General features: G+C 33.0%; 2 long non-coding RNA genes across 3 annotated transcripts; both read right to left on the bottom strand.

Moving 5' to 3' along the window:
* Positions 1 to 9,543: 9,543 nt before the first annotated feature.
* Positions 9,544 to 12,376, bottom strand: LOC130749471 (uncharacterized). Its single transcript, XR_009022932.1, has 2 exons — positions 12,047 to 12,376; positions 9,544 to 9,913 (listed from the first exon to the last, which is right to left on the bottom strand). It is a non-coding gene; the product is annotated as an uncharacterized LOC130749471 (long non-coding RNA).
* A 451-nt stretch (positions 12,377 to 12,827) lies between these two features.
* Positions 12,828 to 16,542, bottom strand: LOC130742470 (uncharacterized). 2 transcript variants are annotated; one of them, XR_009021161.1, is made up of 4 exons: positions 16,324 to 16,542; positions 15,297 to 15,848; positions 14,472 to 14,759; positions 12,828 to 13,383 (listed from the first exon to the last, which is right to left on the bottom strand). It is a non-coding gene; the product is annotated as an uncharacterized LOC130742470 (long non-coding RNA). The 2 variants fall into 2 exon arrangements; XR_009021160.1 differs by lacking the exon at positions 16,324 to 16,542 and having other exon boundaries at positions 15,297 to 16,065.
* Positions 16,543 to 17,865: the final 1,323 nt, after the last annotated feature.

Here is a 17,865-nt window from a genome sequence, read left to right as displayed (position 1 = left end):
TTTTGTTCCGTGTGCGGCTTATTCCCCCACCCCGTGACATGTGTGTGCTTTAATAACTTAGGTTAAATTAGAATACAGTGTTAGTGGTGTTGGGCTTAGTGGCCCAAACGTGCCTGCTGCCTGGTGTATAGGGGTGTAAGGTATTGTGTGTTTAATGTGTTAATTATTTCACCTGAAAAAAGTGTTTGATATTTCCACTGTTGTTAACTTCAAAATGAGATTAAATTTAAATATCATTAATATATTGTCATTAATTTAGTGAAATAAAATTAATAATTTTTCTAATAGTTTAAATTTATAAATTATTTTTAATTTAATGAAAAATTTAAATATCACTCCAATATTATCAATAATTTCGTGAAAGTAGATTAATAAATTAATCCATTTTTTTTTCAAAAGCAAAAATTGTATTATATAAACAAGAGGAGATAGACACGTTACACACCCTCCTCAAAGGATTAAAAAAAAAAGAGGAACCAAAAGAAGCCTAAAAAAGCCCACACCCGGAAAAGGGAAGAATGCACCCGCCCACTAGAAAAAACAGCTCACCTTTATCAATATCAATATCAATTTCATCAATATCAATATCAATATCAATATCAATATCAATATCAATATCAATCAATATATATTAGAAAAGAAGAACTTTCATAGTGACGTGTCAGCACCAGATTAATTCTTAGTGACGTGTCAGCACCAGATCAATTCTCATAAAAATTATTCCACGTGCCAATTTGTTAGAGGATATAATTTTCAATTGATATATGTTTTAATTTTATATATTCTAACCTAATTAATTGATATTATTTTAGAATATATAATTTTCAATTGATATATGTTTTAATTTTATATATTCTAAAATAATTGATTGATATTATTTTAAAAGATAAGATTTGGTCTTTTAATTTATTTTAAATTTATTTTTAGAATATATTGATTAATTTTTATTGAATTTTCGAATTTTTTATTAATTTGGGATTTTATGAGTTTTTATTGTGATTTGCTAGATTTTGTTAGTTTTTATGTATCTTTATTTAATACATTTTTTAATATTAGATTTGATTGAGATTTAGGTTGTTTATTTCTTAATTTTATTTTAATTTATCTTATTATTTATTTTATTTTAAATCCAGGAAATACTTTATTTTATTTTAGATTTACTTTTAGAGTATATTAATTAAATTTTCTTAAATTTTCGGATTTTTAATTAATTCAGGATTTTATGAGTTTTTATTGTGATTTGCTAGACTTGGTAGTTTTTATCTATCTTTATTTAGTACATTTTTTAATTTTAGATTTGATTAGGATTTAGGTTGTTTATTTCTTAATTTTATCTTATTATTTATTTAATTTTACTTCCAGGAAATATTTTATTTTATTTTACATTTATTTATAGAGTATAATAATTAATTTTTATTGAATTTTGGGATTTTTAATTAATGCAGGATTTTATGAGTTCTTATTGTGATTTGCTAGATTTTGATAGTTTTTATCTATCCTTATCTATTGTTTATTTTTAATTTTAATTTCATGAAATATTTTATTTTATTTTTGAGTTACTTTTAGAGTATAAATGAATTTTTATGGTATTTTTATTGAATTTTCATATTTTTATTTAATTCAGGATTTTATGAGTTTTTTATTGTGATTTGCTAGATTTTGGTAGTTTTTATCTATCTTTATTTAGTACCTTTTTAAAGTTTAGATTTGATTAGGATTTAGGTTGTTTATTTCTTGATTTTATCTTAATTTATCTTATTATTTATTTTTAGAGTATTAATTAATTTTTATTGAATTTTTTGATTTTTAATTAATTCAGGATTTTATGAGTTTTTATTGTGATTTGCTTGATACTGATTTTTTAAAGGTAATTTTAAATCTTGAGAAACTTTTTCATAAAATATTAAAATTTTAAAAGATTTGCCCTAATTATCTGAGATTTACCTAGATTAAATTGAAAAACTAAAAAATCAATATAAATACCATAAAAATTAATTAATAAAAACTCATAAAATCCTTAATTAAATAAAATTCCGAAAATTCAATAAAAATAACATAAATTTATTTAATACTCTAAAAATAAACTTTTTCTTCACCTAAAATTTATTTCCATAACAAATCTTGAAACCGATTTTTTAAAAGTAATTTTAAATCTGAGAAAATTTTTCATAAAATTTTAAATATTTGCCTTAATTATTAATTAGATTTTTTTTCCTCATCCTCTTTTGATATATTTGTTCCAATGTCCCTTATCTGAATTTTGCACTTGAAACTAATTCATCTTCTATCCTAGGTTTTTTTCAAATCCCCATCTCGCATTTCAAGGTATTTAGTTCTCTACTCTTTCTCTTCTTGCTTTGGATTATCATTATTGATTTGGGTTCTTATTTTCTGCTTTATTTCTTTGTTCTTTTCTGTGTAGGAGGAAGAGAATCCTAACGAGAAGAAACTAGAGGAACCCAATAATTGACAAGAGAAGAAAGAAGAACCTAAGTTCGTGTGAGTGGTGAGTTTCTGCTTTAGGTTCGATGTGAGAATTTTTTATAAGTTTTTCCCCCTCTAGATTGTGATTACTTCATTGGTGAGATTCATGCTAGATTGTGGAGACCCCAAGTTACAGGTACTCAGAGCTGTTTGCTGATTTTTCCTATGGTTTCAACTCAGATATTTGGTATCAAAGATCTCTTTTATGTTTAATCATTCATTATATTTCTTTTCAAGTTGGTTATGATGCATTAAGGCCTATTAATTGTTATGAGATAATTATGCTTCATTTGTGTATCAGGTTTTTCTTCATTGTTATGAGATAATTATGTTTCATTTCACATGTACAAAATCTTTTCGATCTCTTTTCTCTATGTGGTTGCATGATTTTTTTTTTCTTCGTATTTTGTGGCCAAGGTTGTTAAAATTTTGTACTTTTGATTTACCGAGTTTGTTTGTGAATTGTCTGCAAATGTATAGCTGAATTGACGTTACTGATTCTGGGGATGGATAGTGATTATTTGTTCAAAGAAGTATTTTAAGTATTCAAATTATGAGTGATGATGTCTCAAATAGTCAAATTAATGTTTAACTACTTTCTTTGGTGACTTAGTGTTGCTGAGTTATTTGCCAATGTGTAATTGTGTATGTGGGCTTGCACTATTTGATACCCCTTTCAGAGAATGAGTATTTATTATTATTATTTTTGTATTTGAAGTTTGGATCATGATTTCATTGAACTGATTCCAAGTTCAGCACAATTTGTTTATCATTTATGATAATGCCAACACTCAAGTTTCATGAAGGCTCAAGAAGCTGTGCAAATGTTAGCATGTTGAGTCACATGATCATGTTAGTATGATGATTCCGATTTTCTGATCAAATTTTATATCATGACATTGCTAAGCAATCTTACTTTACTTTTATTTTCCACATTGCATATTTCTTGAGGCTTGGGTGAATCAAGTTGACATTGGCCCATAAAGGTTTCAGTAATGTGGGGTCTATTGAGGCCTTTAATGTATTTGGTTTTAGTAGGATGATTTTTTGTGTGTCTTTTTCCTCTCCGCTTGCTAGGCGATGGGATTGTGTATAAGTGTAGATGTTGGTGCTTCTATAAGTCTGTCTCCTTAATTGCGGTTGTTTTGCATTAAGGAAGTTGAGTTTGGTCAAGTATTGTGATCATTTTTAAATGCTCTCATCATTATTGTCCTTTGGTTGGATCTTTGATCTGCAAACTATTTTTCGGGTGAAACAAAGCTTTGGGAGAATGGGGGATTGATCCCATCTCAAAGTCCAAAGAAAAGTTGTTATGGTATTTGTAGTGAGCAGTTTTTTTTAGTTGTAGAATATAGAAGGTTATGTATCATATTTTGTATTTAATCCTGGCTTTTTGATTAAAATACAAATCTTTAGTGAACGTTGTTTTTGTGTTAGAATAACTTTGCTCTTTTCTTCCAAGTTTATTAGTCGGTGATGCATCATGATATTAGGACAATCTAGCTATTAAATGTTAACTTAATTGTGTATATTTTTTCACTTGAAAGCAGGGGTGGAGGCAAGAATTTCATAAAGGGAGACTAAGATATAAAGAACATAATTTGTAAGAAAATTTCAATTTTTTTTTATCAAATAAAGAATGTGCAAAAAAATACATAAACAAAACAGAAATGAAGCAGCAGCCCAACGTAAGAAAAAACTCATTTGTTGAAGGCCAAAACTTAAAGGGGACATTTTACAAACAGTTGGTGTGCATAATTTTTATCACTTTTTTTTACAAGCAAAACACAAGAACCACAAATTTAATCTCAAATAATCAGACCGATTAACAAGGTTATTAAAACTGAACCGTTGATCAAATTCGTGAGGGAATTGGTTCACCGTTCATTAGCTCAATCGTAGTTGAATTGTGGTCTGACCGGTATAGCTGCTATAAATTAAATATATCATTTAAAAAAATGATATAGTAGATTACAAAAATTGATATTTAATAATTATCAAATTTTAACTGCGAAGTTAAATTTATATTTACCTTAAATATCACAGATTCAAATTGATTTATAATAGGTTTAGAGGATTGTTTTTGAAAATTAACACAAAAAGTTTCCATCAAATGCTTCGTATAAGTTAAAACTATTCTTTTATATTTTTTATTACTCTGTAGGAAAGAGGTATAGCTCTAATGTAAAAAAAAAGAGCAGGGTGGAAAAATGAAGTTCAAAAGAATATCTATTGAATTTGAGAGAGAAACACAAACAACATAGAGATCACCCCTTCCTCTAAGCTCAACCTTCCCCTCCCTCCTCTCATTCTCAAGTCCCACACTGCTTCAATTTTTTTCTTGAGACATTCCTAAAATTCTTGTGCCTCCGCCACTGCTTGAAAGTGAATTATGTCATGGAAAATCTCCCTTCACTTCCATGTATGTTGTTTATGGTTTATGCTCAATAAACTAATCTCAGTGTAACATTTAAAATTATGTGTCGTAGAGCGACTAGAAAACTATTAATATATTTGCATACAAATAATTCCATGTTAGTTTGATGATAAAAAAATTTGTGCGAAGATTAGAAAACATTAGTACAGATATAGTTTATATTTATTTATGTTTAAAGAATTAAAAGTTCATCCGAGGGGAACGAGCATGAAAACTTTAATAGAGAAATAAGTTTTGATATAATTTCTATACTATACAACACAATATCATGTTTTTATTTTTGGGCAATTCTTAATTTGATGATAAATTTTTGTGCGGAGATTAGAAAACATTTGTACATATATAATTTATATTTATTTTTGTTTAAAGAATTCAAAGTTCACACGAGGGGAACGAGCATAGAGAAATAAGTTTTGATATAATTTCTATGCAACATCTGGAAGCCAAAATAAGTCTTAATGATAATTTATCTTTTTGACCACTTTATATTAGTTAATTCAGTATATGCTTACAAAGCACTAGAATTGAGTGCCTGAATTTATGCTCTTTAAATATCTACATCTTTGTTATGATTGTTATTACATTTTTAGTATCTTAAATTTTTTATAATTTAAAATATTGATCAATGTTTCAAATACAATAGACAAATTCCCCGTGCAACGCGCGGGTAAAAAACACTAGTTCATTATAATATTTATACCAATTTTTATCATTACATAATCAAAATCAGTTCTAATCAAAGTTACAATAAATTATCTTACATATAAATGTATCAAAACATAAATCACTAAGACTCAATTATGGTTGGACTCAATTCTGTTAACACCGGTCGAAACACACCCAAAGGTTTATCAAGTATGTTGTTAGTGGTGACAGATCGGAGCAGATTACTAGAGTCTCTAGGGGAGACAAACCTGTTGTAGCTCGTTGCTGCCAATGAAGGTCTCTGTTCCAGTCGTCGTAGATCTTAGATCTTGACCCAATAGGGTTAATCTTGCTGTCGTTGTTGTTGAGTAGAGATTGTCTTGTGGCTATTACTGGGCATCATTTTTTAATCAACGTTGGCCGTGTATTGTTGTAAGGAGCTACTGAACTCAATGATGCCCAGATATGAGTTATTTATCCGATAAATATATACTTGTAGTTCAAACTGAGAATATACTTCTTAGACATTATTTTACAATATCAGCACGTGATTTTGACATTTTGGTTGGATACTGTGTGCTTGAACTATGGAATACAAATCTAACTAAAGAAAATCAAAATTATATTTAGATAGCAAACATATATAATAGGAAATTTTTGTATTTAAAAATAATTTTATCCAATTTAAATTTTTTTCGGTCGCTAGATACATTCATACACAATTCTACATTGTCAAGCCACCTATCATTACGCAACAGTAAAAATAAAACCCCTAAATGCCTATTTCTCTCTAATTTGGAGAGACCTCAAAAAATTAGTAAAACCTACCTCTCGAGCTCTCCCTGCTCTCCATCCTCTCTATCATACAAGGGTGAGATCACCCCCTTTTTCTCTCTCATAGCTTTCTCTATTGTACCAAACAATGTTTAAGTTGATTTGGTTTGATTTTTCAACAATAAACACATTTGCGCATAAATCTCGAAGGCAACATTTATACATTACTAATTTTCTATTCCATTTTATTTACACTTTTCTAACACATCATTAATTATATCAGTTACTTCTCTAAGTTATACTGTATTGTTTTGTCTCGTTAAGTGCCTATTTGGTTATTAAATTTTTTATTAAAAATAAGTGTGTTATTGTGTATCATATTGGCTAAACAGTCAGCTACTTGGTTAGCTTCACGGCACACATGAACACAACGAAACTCCCAAGTTCGCTCCTTCCAAGCTCGGATTCGTTGCACAAGGCTACCATAAGGATCACAACAAGCTTCATAAGCTGAACCGCAACACTAGAGTCGCTCTCAACAATCGGTCTTGGAATGCCACGACTCCAAGCTAGCTCAAGAACAGTAGCAATCCCCCAAAGCTCAGCCCACAAGACATTAGAGGTGCCAATATTATAGCAGAAACCGAAGACCCATTGGCCAAACTCATCTCGGACACCCCCACACGTAGCTTCACTCATGGCACCACGCACAGACCCATCACTGTTACATTTTACCCAGAGAGGGGGAGGGGGGACTCCAACCAACTTGCAGAATCTGGTACCCACGCCGACCAGGAACAAACAGGGAGCAAACAGAAGTACGTAGTGTTAACAGTTTTAGACATTGGTTAAATGTTTCTTTGCATTGAGATACTGCCATTGGAGATGACTTTATAGTTTATACTAACAAGTCCAACATACAATTGGTAGATAACTCCTCGGAAATTCGATCCGAGCAGTTAATTAGTAAAATGAGATAGACAAAAAATGTGAATATATAAATTTGGTAAATATATAGTTGATTCTTTAATTTGCACACATTCCGACGTAGCTTATACCAGAAAAAGGATGTATCACATTGTTTAATTTATTGGTGGGGTGAACATAGTATGAAGAAGTGTTCACGATTCAAGTTATCAATCAAGATTCAAGCATGGAACAAATTAGAACAAGAAGAAGAAAAAATGCTTACGTGTAATTTGTGCATTCACAAGACATGTCTGCGTATGTATATAAGCGAATTGATGCATGAATAATGAAGAAAATGATGACCCTGGCATGCATGGAACTAACGAAAATTTTCAAGTCAAAACTGCATGTAACTGACAGTTAAGCAATTGAGATTCATATGTATTATGCATATGGCCAAAATTCAAAATTAATCTCATGCACAGATGACGCATGAAGAAAGGCTTTGGAGGTTGCTTCATTCAGTTTTCTACGTTAACTATAACTAGTATCTCATATCTTTGTTACACTTACAAGAGACAAGTTAAGAAGAAATATAATTAATGTAATTACTAATATTAAATTTATCCTTAATATAAATATAATTAGCTTAATTACACTTTTAGGCCTTTGATTAATTTTAGTTTTGACTAAGTCCCACAGTGACTTTTCAACCACATTCAGTCCCTTAACTTTTTAATTGTTGCAGATCAGGTCCATCTATCATTATTGTTCTATTTAAACTCTAAAAATTTCATTTTTTAAGAAAAAATATTTTAAAATTAAATCAATTTAATCAACTCATTACCATCAAACTCCACTAGTTAAAATATTGATTTTCAGTTATAGTATATTTATTATGTTTTAAAACTAATTCATAAACTAATCATTTCAATTTGTGAATTGATTGGACAAATCTGACCAAATCACCTGGAAGGGTGTTGATTGAAAAGGAATGATGAAACTCCGGCGTGGAAGGCGGCGAGATGATGATCTTTACGGTGCTCTGTTGTTCATCGCATCGAAAGGCGCCCTACGATGACACTCCGACGTTTAAGTTAGAAAGTGAGTTTTAGGGACCTTAGAAATGAGATAAATAATGTTTACCTTATGTTCTTCAAACCTTAGTTTTTATAGAGCTTGAGATTGCGCAATTTGAGGCGGTCATGAGTGCTTAATGCATTCTCGAGCTCTGTGCTTTTGTCTTGGTTGCTGCTCTATAATTACTTTGGGTTGGCCGACTGATGTTGATCGTCCTTTTAATTGATCAAGTGAAGAGACAACGTGATTGGTCTAGGGGAGGTGATCGGTTGGAACGTCTCCCAGAACAGTAGTCCCCTAACTTTGGTCCACAAGAATTGAATTGTGGTCAACGTGGCCTTGTAATTGATCAAGTGAAGAGACAACATGATTGGCCTAGCTAGGGGAGGTGATCGGTGTTGGAGTGTCTCCCAGAACAATAGTCCCCTAACTTTGGTCCACAAGAATTGAATTGTGGTGCTTGAGGTAATATAGTTTGAGTTGAAAGTCGGAAGTTGTGTTTGATTGGGTGAGGAGACAGCCCGATCGACCCAGGAAGTGATCGACCGGAGTGTTTGAGTTCAAAGTCGAAAATTGTATTTGATCGGGTGAAGAGGTAACGAGATCGACTTAGGAGATGATCGGCTAAAGCATCTCGCAGAACATGAAACATACTTCTTTTATCCATGGTAGACAATCTTTGGTCAATTTCACGGAAGTTAGATGTGCTCTGTGTATTGAAGCAAATTGCACTACCACAAAAAAGGGCTTGGGTAGCGATTCCCTTCAATGTTGGGTAGCGGTTAAGTGTGTGATGCTGAACTCAGCGTTGCTAAATTTGGGTAGCGGCTCCGAACCGCTACTCAATTAAAATTTAGGTAGCGGTTCCAGGAACCGATTCCTATCGCTAAACATTAGCAGCGCTTGCAACCGCTACGCACGTGTGAAATGTTTTTCCTGGAACCGCTACCTAACTCGTTTTTTTTTTTTTTTCAATCGCTACCTACACATTAGCAGCGGTTATATCCGCTACGCAGGTAGGGTAATATTTTATAGGAACCGCTACCTTACTCTTTTTTTTTTTTTTTTTAAATCGCTACCTACACATTAGCAACGGTTATAATTGCCACCTTTACTCTTTTTTTGTTTTTTTGTTGACAGTCCATTTTTTTTTAACAGCAACCAATAAATTCTTATTTTGACGGAATAAACCAATAAAATTAGAGCAATGCTAATTTCATAGTTGATACTCAATCCATATATTTGCTGAAACCATAACAAATTTCATATAGTTCTGAGATCTCAAATAAATTCTACCCACAAACTAAATAAACAGACATTGATTGTAAACTACACTTAGAAACCGAATTAATTAAAAATTGTCCATAAACAAATTCCATAGATCTAAGATCCCGGAAACTAGATACCAACAACTACATTGTAAGTGGCATTCCTCTCATGGTAGGCATAGTCTATTACCATTTCTCCAAATGAAACAACCAGTGAACTTGTTTCTTTGCAGTTAGTCTTCCTTCTCAGTAGCAAAGGCAACATAGAACTTCCATTCAGCAGCAAACCTCTTTTTTCGTGGCATCAAAAACTTATCTGTTAGAATTATTTAGATTAGATAAAGATATATAAAAATAATCACCATTTAAGTTACATTACTTGTATTCTAGAAGCTGGAATATGTGCATAAATTGCAAAGTTTAACAAAAAAAACTAGCACAGTGGATCAATATATCATACAAATGACAGCCATATAGGAAGCATGAGAACAATAATTTGAAAGACTAAGATAATTACAACAGTATCTTATCTTATATATTAAAGTCTACACATAAAAGTATTTAGACAATTAAAACCAACTAGCAATCAAACAATCAATCAACCACACCAACACAACCAACTGGCATCATGAATCTGAATCAGAACTTTAAAGACACACCCCACATCTACCACCAAAACAATTAACATTGGCTCTTGACAACACCACCCCTATCACGCATTGTCAAACTTTCAACACAAATTTATTACATTATAACCCAGCAATCACAAGCTTAAAGGTTCAAGATAAACTTACATCCCAATAAAAAATTGTGCTACTTATAAAGCACGTAGGATTCTATATAATAGCAATTGGATAAATTTGCCTTTACACAGAATTAATGGCAGAGAAAATGTAATGACCCTATTTGACTTTGACAAAACCTTGATTTGTTACCCGCAGCTTTAAGTTTTGAAGTAAAGACAATCATAAGAATTTAATGCAAGAAGGTTCAACATGTAACAGCTAAATGTAGCAGAAACAGCAAAACAAAGTGAGGTTGGAAAAAAATTAGTGTGGGCAAAACTAATATTCAGCTAACTAATTTATAACAATTGCTATATGATTGAAGATTACACCTTTCAGCCAGCAGGGTAGTTGTGCCATACAGTGACTGCAAAAGAAATTTAGAATATGGTGGATTTTTTAAGCAAAAGAAAATTTTAAGCTATCCAATTTCTTTTCCAATTTGATCATAAAATTGTTCTAATACAGCTTTCAAGGGTTTATTTAGAAGAATGGGGATTTTTATCAAAATAAGTTCTCATTGTCATATCCCCAAATGCCAACACATCTAGCAAAAATGTTGGTTCCTTTGACTGTTGTGGAAACTGAGCACAATCTATAAAAAATATCAAGGCTCCAATCAATCAGTAATCAAGCCAAGATCAATGGTATACGGTATACACTGTCACATGCATTAACCTTTCCTTACTATAAGTCTATGGGAACTCTCAAACCGTCATGAGCAGCTTTAATTTTTTTAGCCCCAAATATGTTAAAGACGACAAGAAAAGAAAATGGTTTTTTTTTTGGATAAGCAAAATTGTATTAAGATGAAATACTAGGGGTATTTCAACCCAAGTACAAAGAAAAAATGGAATATACAATGATCAATGAAAACATAGCACAGTAGCAAAAAACCAGCACACTAAAAAGATCCTATGTCCTCACGCTGGCAGTAGCAACAAGGACAGCAGCAAAGGTAACAGAACCCCATGGCAAAAACAAGAAAGAGACAAGGAGACAAGGAGAGGCTATGCATCTATAACAAATAGGAAGCTCCAAAGCTAATTCAGATCAAAGCCCCGCTACCAACACTTCACAGCAAATTGATAAAGTGCATAGGTTGACACTGCCACTCATAGAGGGAACATGCAAATCCCTTAAGTCTACCCTTCATCCAGCTCCAAGACTTAAACTGAATCACATCTAGTAAATTTTCTAGATTAATTGAAGTCCCTCTGAATATATTGGCATTCCTAAGACCCCAAATACTCCAAATAGTGGCCAACCAAACCAACCATACTCAATTTCTGGGTTTGCTCCATGTTTCTGGGTTTGGATAAGCCTTGTTCCCATGCTTTGATATCTAATAATATTTCCTTCATCTTCCAAACATAAGAAAATAATTGTCAGTTTTTTACTGCAGTTTCACTTTGACTTTCAAATTCCCATAGTCATGAGAAATATGTATCAAAGCATGGGAACAAGGCTTATCCACATAGTCATAGCAAAAACAGAACAAAACAAGGGCTCCAACACCACAAAAGAAACCAGAAAAGCTAAAACACATACAGCAAAGAAAAATACTGAAGAGTACAAATGCTAAAAATATAAACCCCAACCCTCCTCAATTCTAACCCTCACCACCAAATCACCCAAACAATTAGTTAAGGAGTGTGACCAACCTTGAGGAGAAGAAGCAGCAGAAACGACTCTTAGAGATGTGGGTCGATTGCAATGATCTACGGCTCGGTGAACAGAGATGGCGCAGAGATGGAGCAACAGAGAACGTCAATGGTGCAGAGATTGAAGATCAGCAAGGGTTTCAGAAGGAAACTGACACTGCTAGCAAAAGAAGAGATACGGGTTTTAGAGGGAATTGGAAAGTGGAGCGCGGGGTAGGGTTTGGGGAAAAAAATTAAAGCTTTAATTTACTTTGGGCACCACTTATAAGGAACCGGTTACTCTAACCGCTACCCAGCAACGAAATTTCCAATTGGGTAGCGGTTCCCTATTTTTTATTTTTTATTTTGAATTTAAAGATAAATAATCTCTTATAATTTTATTTTATATAACATTTGGGTAGCACTTAACACTAACTGCTACCTCATAAGTGCTACGCAACCCTATTTTTGTAGTAGTGTTGCATGGATATACTAATAAAAATAGAAGGTACTTAGATGAGGATACTTAGAAGGTACTTAAAAAAGGATTTTATTATGTTGTTATATTTTAGTTCAATTAATGAGGAAGATTATAAAGAGATTTAGGGTGATTTTGTTTCCTCATTGGGATTAATTGAACGAAAGAAGAGATTCATGTCTCCTTTGACATTTTTATCATGAAATTGAAAATTACACACTTTTTAGTGAGAAAACAAACAATTTCTCACTCCTTTATGCCTTCTTTTGGTTTTAGAAAAAGAGAGAGGAAATATAACTTGTGAAAGGAAAAATAGGGAAAGAATGATAATAATATAGTATCTTAACTATAACTGTGAATCTGGCTTTTCATTCGATACACAAAACATCTATAGAAGAATTTCATTATTTATGGAAGATCAGCATGATTTATGGAAGTGTGCTGACTTCTTTTGACCAATTACAAAGAGTGTGTTTTAAAAGCGTGATTAAAAGAGTGTCGCTAGCAAAACTACACAGCAGATATGCTCCAACACAGGCTATATACCGCATCCATATCCCAAAGCTAGGTTCATTAAAAAAGCTCTTCTTGGATAGATGAAAAGGAGGATGACATGAGCTCTCTTTATTGAAAAGATCAGCCACCATAACCTTTGATCATCAAACAAAAGTACCATACAGCTACAAGTTGCCATTGGATGACACTTTATGGCCATGAGATGGGAAGGGATTGACATCCTCACAGCTGGCCAGGAGCTACTTTGAGACTAATCAACCTCCAGTCAATGGCATTCAAAGTTCGGTTAATGAAATCCTGAGCTTCATCAAATGTTGGTTCCTTTGCTTCATTAGCATATTACCTTCTTAATTTCTATAGACAACTGCATAAAAAACAGTAATGAATGCTTCAGTTTGCTTAGTTCTTTTCAAATGAATGCTCAGTTTACTTTTTCTCAACCCTCTAATGTATCATATCAAAGCAAACATGCATCTAAGGTATGGAGGGGTTTACAAACTTACAATCAATGTCATTAAAGAAGAGGCAGAAAAACTAAGTTGGCATAGATAGAGGTAAAAAAACAAAAGGAGTTCCAAACCCTATAAAGAATCATTTCTATTTCACGGAAGAAACCAATACATTTAGAACTCAAAGGAGAGCAAAACTTATTCAATCCACTTAATCACATACCTTAACATTCAAAATGAGTCAGAAAAGAAGAAAATCTGATGTCAATAGTTTCAACCAAACTATACTACAGAGTGACAGACCACATGCTTTATCAATATAACAAGCAAAACGACCCGGAATATATGGCACCTATAGTAACCTTAACAGCAATTGAATCCAAAATTTAAAGCACTAATCCAAGCATTAGATTACTTTCAAACCAGTGATTATTGATTAAAGATGACAAATGTGCTCTTACTTTTCCTTTCTACAGACCCAATCATGGGCACTAATGCAAATATCTAAAATAGAAATGCCAAGTAAGAGAAACAATTAACTGCAAGATTCTACCTTAAGCACAAAACGCATATAGCAAAAAGTGGATAGAGAAACCGGTAAACTAAAATTCCACCTACTGTGGTGGGATTTAAATTTTCTTATTTCAAGTGATAACAATGCCCTATTGATATAATGCAGAATTTTTAACATTCTTTACATAATTAACAAAAAAGTTATTTGAGGAGAAAGTATTTTAATGCTCTGTAAAATTACTTTACCCCCTCAAATTCAAGCAATGCCAAATATATTTTGAAATTGAGAGCAAAATGATAGATGTAGTGACAAAAGAGTGTCACACGGAACAATAGACATAAAGTAAATGCAGCAATTGAAGTGAAGAATGGACTCTCAACATATATGGCATGTAGTAACAAGATGCATTAATAAAATATAACATGGCTAGAGAATTATTAAGGACACCAGAAAGTACAAAACTGGGTGCAGTAGCCTAAAAAATTTAACCTGAATCTCTTATAGGTGTGCAGTTAGTCTTCCACTGGTTAATGGGTCAGCAATACTGGGTGAAGACAGATTATCTTCACTTTTACTTATATGTGAGGCTGCATTTTGATTTGTAGAATTGGTGCAAACGTAAGATAATGACTGCAGCCATGAAACCAATGTTGGTTTGCGGATGACATCATCAGAATCAGCCACTTGTGAATACAACTCATTTAAAACTATGTTCTGTGCATCTTGTGGTAACTTAGTAATCAGCTGCGCCAACAGTTTCATCAAGTTGGGCAAGACCTGAGAAGTAGTAAAAAGTTTGCACAATCAAGTTGGAAAACAATATTTAATGCATATGGAATAAGACCATTCCTTAAAAACCAATTTTAAGCTCCTAACACCAAATGGATTATTTTTTAACAAGCTGGCCAACTCAAAAGCACTTACCATCTTTTAGTCTAGGAAGGTCTATATTGCTTAACTTTACAAGATGCAGCAAAAATCATCATACACTTCAAAGCAGTAAAAATAACAAATCATTTCCATTATGTGGAGACCGCTACATGGATCAGTTAACACTTTAATTCACTATTATATATTAAATTATTAAGTTTAGAAATATACTATTTACCTCTAAATTTCTCTTAATAATTTGGCCTAGTGTTTTTTTCTTGATCTCCCTATATTTCTATATATCGAGTTGTCTTCCATCTAGTCAAACCACATTACTGGTTCTTCTAAAGTCTTCACAAAACAATGCCCAAAGTCCCAAACCACCTAAGATGAGAGATTCTACCACTAAAAGCAGTTGATCATAATAAGTGATGAAATACTTACTTGTATGCCAACAAGGAAAACTAGGTGTAAAAGCAGGTCCATTAACTTCTTGCTTGGTTCTGGCTCTCCTTGCCGCTTCTTCCATGCATCAGCCTCATGAGTTGAGACTTCAGAACAGAGCTGATTGGCTTTTTCAACAAGACTGTGAATGCAGTAAAAAGTGGCAGGGCTTTCAGAAAGGAAACGAGTGATATGGAAGAGAAAAGTTGGAAGATTGAAGAATTGCAAGGATAAGTGTTGCTTGGGGTTGTGCAACATGGAGGGATGTTTGGGAATTAACTAGGGTTTTGAGATGTTGCAGGTGATGTTGACCAAATGAAGGGGAGCCTCGGAGCTCAGACCACGCCTGAACAATGGCTCTAGCAGAAGAGGCTTTTGGGGTGAATTTGTTTGTATCACCACACCTGCTCTTTAGCCATTCCTCCAAGAACAAGACGTCATGGACCATGATAATTGATAACAGCGGTGGTGGTAACTGCGATAACAGCGGCGCTGGCCGCGGTGGTTCGAGACAGGTTAGTGACGGTGCGGCGGTTTGTGGTTCGTCAGAGGCTGCAGAAAATCATTTTCCACTATCATTATTATCATGTTCAACATTGTATTGATGTTTAGGAATTAATTTTAATACCACACCCCTATATATTCAAGTCATTCCCATGTCACCTCTCTTACCCCACTTATAAGTGCGGTGTGTAATTGATTTCCACACTCATAAATGCGGTAAAATTGGGTGGAGAGAAAACGAATAGGGTTTACATTATAATCAAATCCCTTGATATTTATGAATGCATATGAATACGTAAGTTACTAAATTTCCTATCTCCACCCCCCATAAATACATTTAACAATTTTGCTAAAACTCCACCAACTTCACAGTCATTTAAGGTTGTCCGGCAAAGACATTGAACATAGGGGCACAAACACTTTGACCCTATACAACAACATAACAAGAAGCAACACCATGGTTTTTGTAGAGGATACAAAAGTGAAGATACCCACACGTTAAAATAAAGACTCTTTTGCATACCTTTGAAGATAGAGTAGTAGATTTCAGTTCTGAAGGCGATTCAGAATTTTCAATTGAAACACTAATCGAAAAACAACCACGGTAACTCAGAATCAACACGTTGTTTGGAATCGCGTACGTTGAATCACGATAGTTCATGTTTGGATTTGAGGGTTTTCAACTGCCATGGTTATAACTTAGAATCAAGCGTAAAATATAGGAATATGAACATCTTGCACTTCCGAATCAGTTGAAATGTATCCAGCGAGTATTGAGAGCCATCAATTTTACAAAAATATTTTATTTATAAAGAATCACAAAAACAAACGGAAAAGATAACATATTTTTGTTACCAGACACAAAACAACGAACAAGGTCATTTTTTTCAAAAGCGTGCCCTACATGGAGTGATTGATTTATGGATTGGTGGAAAAATGAATTCAACCCAAAGATTGATTTTGATGTTTTATGTTTTATGTGGTAGAAGAAAAATTGGGTGTCAAGAAAATGAATAAGGGTGACATTAAAATTAAATCCCTTGATGTTTAGGCAGATTCTACTTAACAGCAAAGGTCCTTTGAATGTGTGTGTGTGAAATGCATATGAATATGTAAGTTACTGAATTTCCTATCCCCACCACCCACATATACATTTAACAATTTTGCTAAAACTCCACCAGCTTCATAGTCATTCAAGGTTGTCCGTCAAAGACAATGAACATTAGGGGGCACAAACACTTTGACCATATAAAACTACGTAGCAAGAAGCAACACCATGGTTTTTGCAGAGGATACAAAAGTGAAGATACCCACCCATAAAAATGAAGAGTTTTTTGCGCACCTTTGAAGACGGTGCAGTCGATTTCAGTTTAGAAAGCGATTAAGTTCAGAGCTACTTACTTTTTTCGGAATTTTTAATTGAAACACGAATCGAAATACAACCATGGTAACTCATAATTAACACGTTGTTTGGAATCGCATACGTTGAATCACGATAGTTCATGTTTGAATTCGTGGGTTTTCAACTACCATGGTTAGAAATTAGAATCAAGCGCAAAATATAAGAATATGAACATCTTGCACTTCCGAATCAGTTGAAATCACTACACCAAAAATGACCTTTAACAGCGGTTGAAAATAGCCTTTTACAGCGGTTTTCAGCGGTCCAGAACCGCTGTAGATCTCGCCGCTGTAAAAGCCTTAACAGCGGAACCGCTGTAAAAGACGCATTATTTACAGCGGTTTTTAGGTTTAACCGCTGTAATTACTAGCCTACAACAGCGGTTCTTTTGCGTAACCGTTGTACATGGATATTCTTTTACAGCGGTTTCTGAACTTTAACCGCTGTAATTGAGTTTACTATTCACAGTTCTTTTTTCAGCCCCTGAACTAGCCCACCTATTCAACCATAAGATCAACATTTTCTCTACAGCGTATCAATACCAATAAATATTAAAATATATAAAATTTTCAAAAGCATCATAAATCTAAAACAATTTCTAAAGTGCATAATATCAACATCTAATAGATTAACTACTAAAAAAATTTGTTAACTACATAAGCG

Source organism: Lotus japonicus, chromosome 3 (genome assembly GCF_012489685.1).
Source record: "Lotus japonicus ecotype B-129 chromosome 3, LjGifu_v1.2".
In the NCBI taxonomy this organism is placed as follows: Eukaryota; Viridiplantae; Streptophyta; class Magnoliopsida; order Fabales; family Fabaceae; genus Lotus; species Lotus japonicus.
Note: the sequence above shows the minus strand (reverse complement) of the source record. Positions and strands in the feature narration are given on the sequence as shown.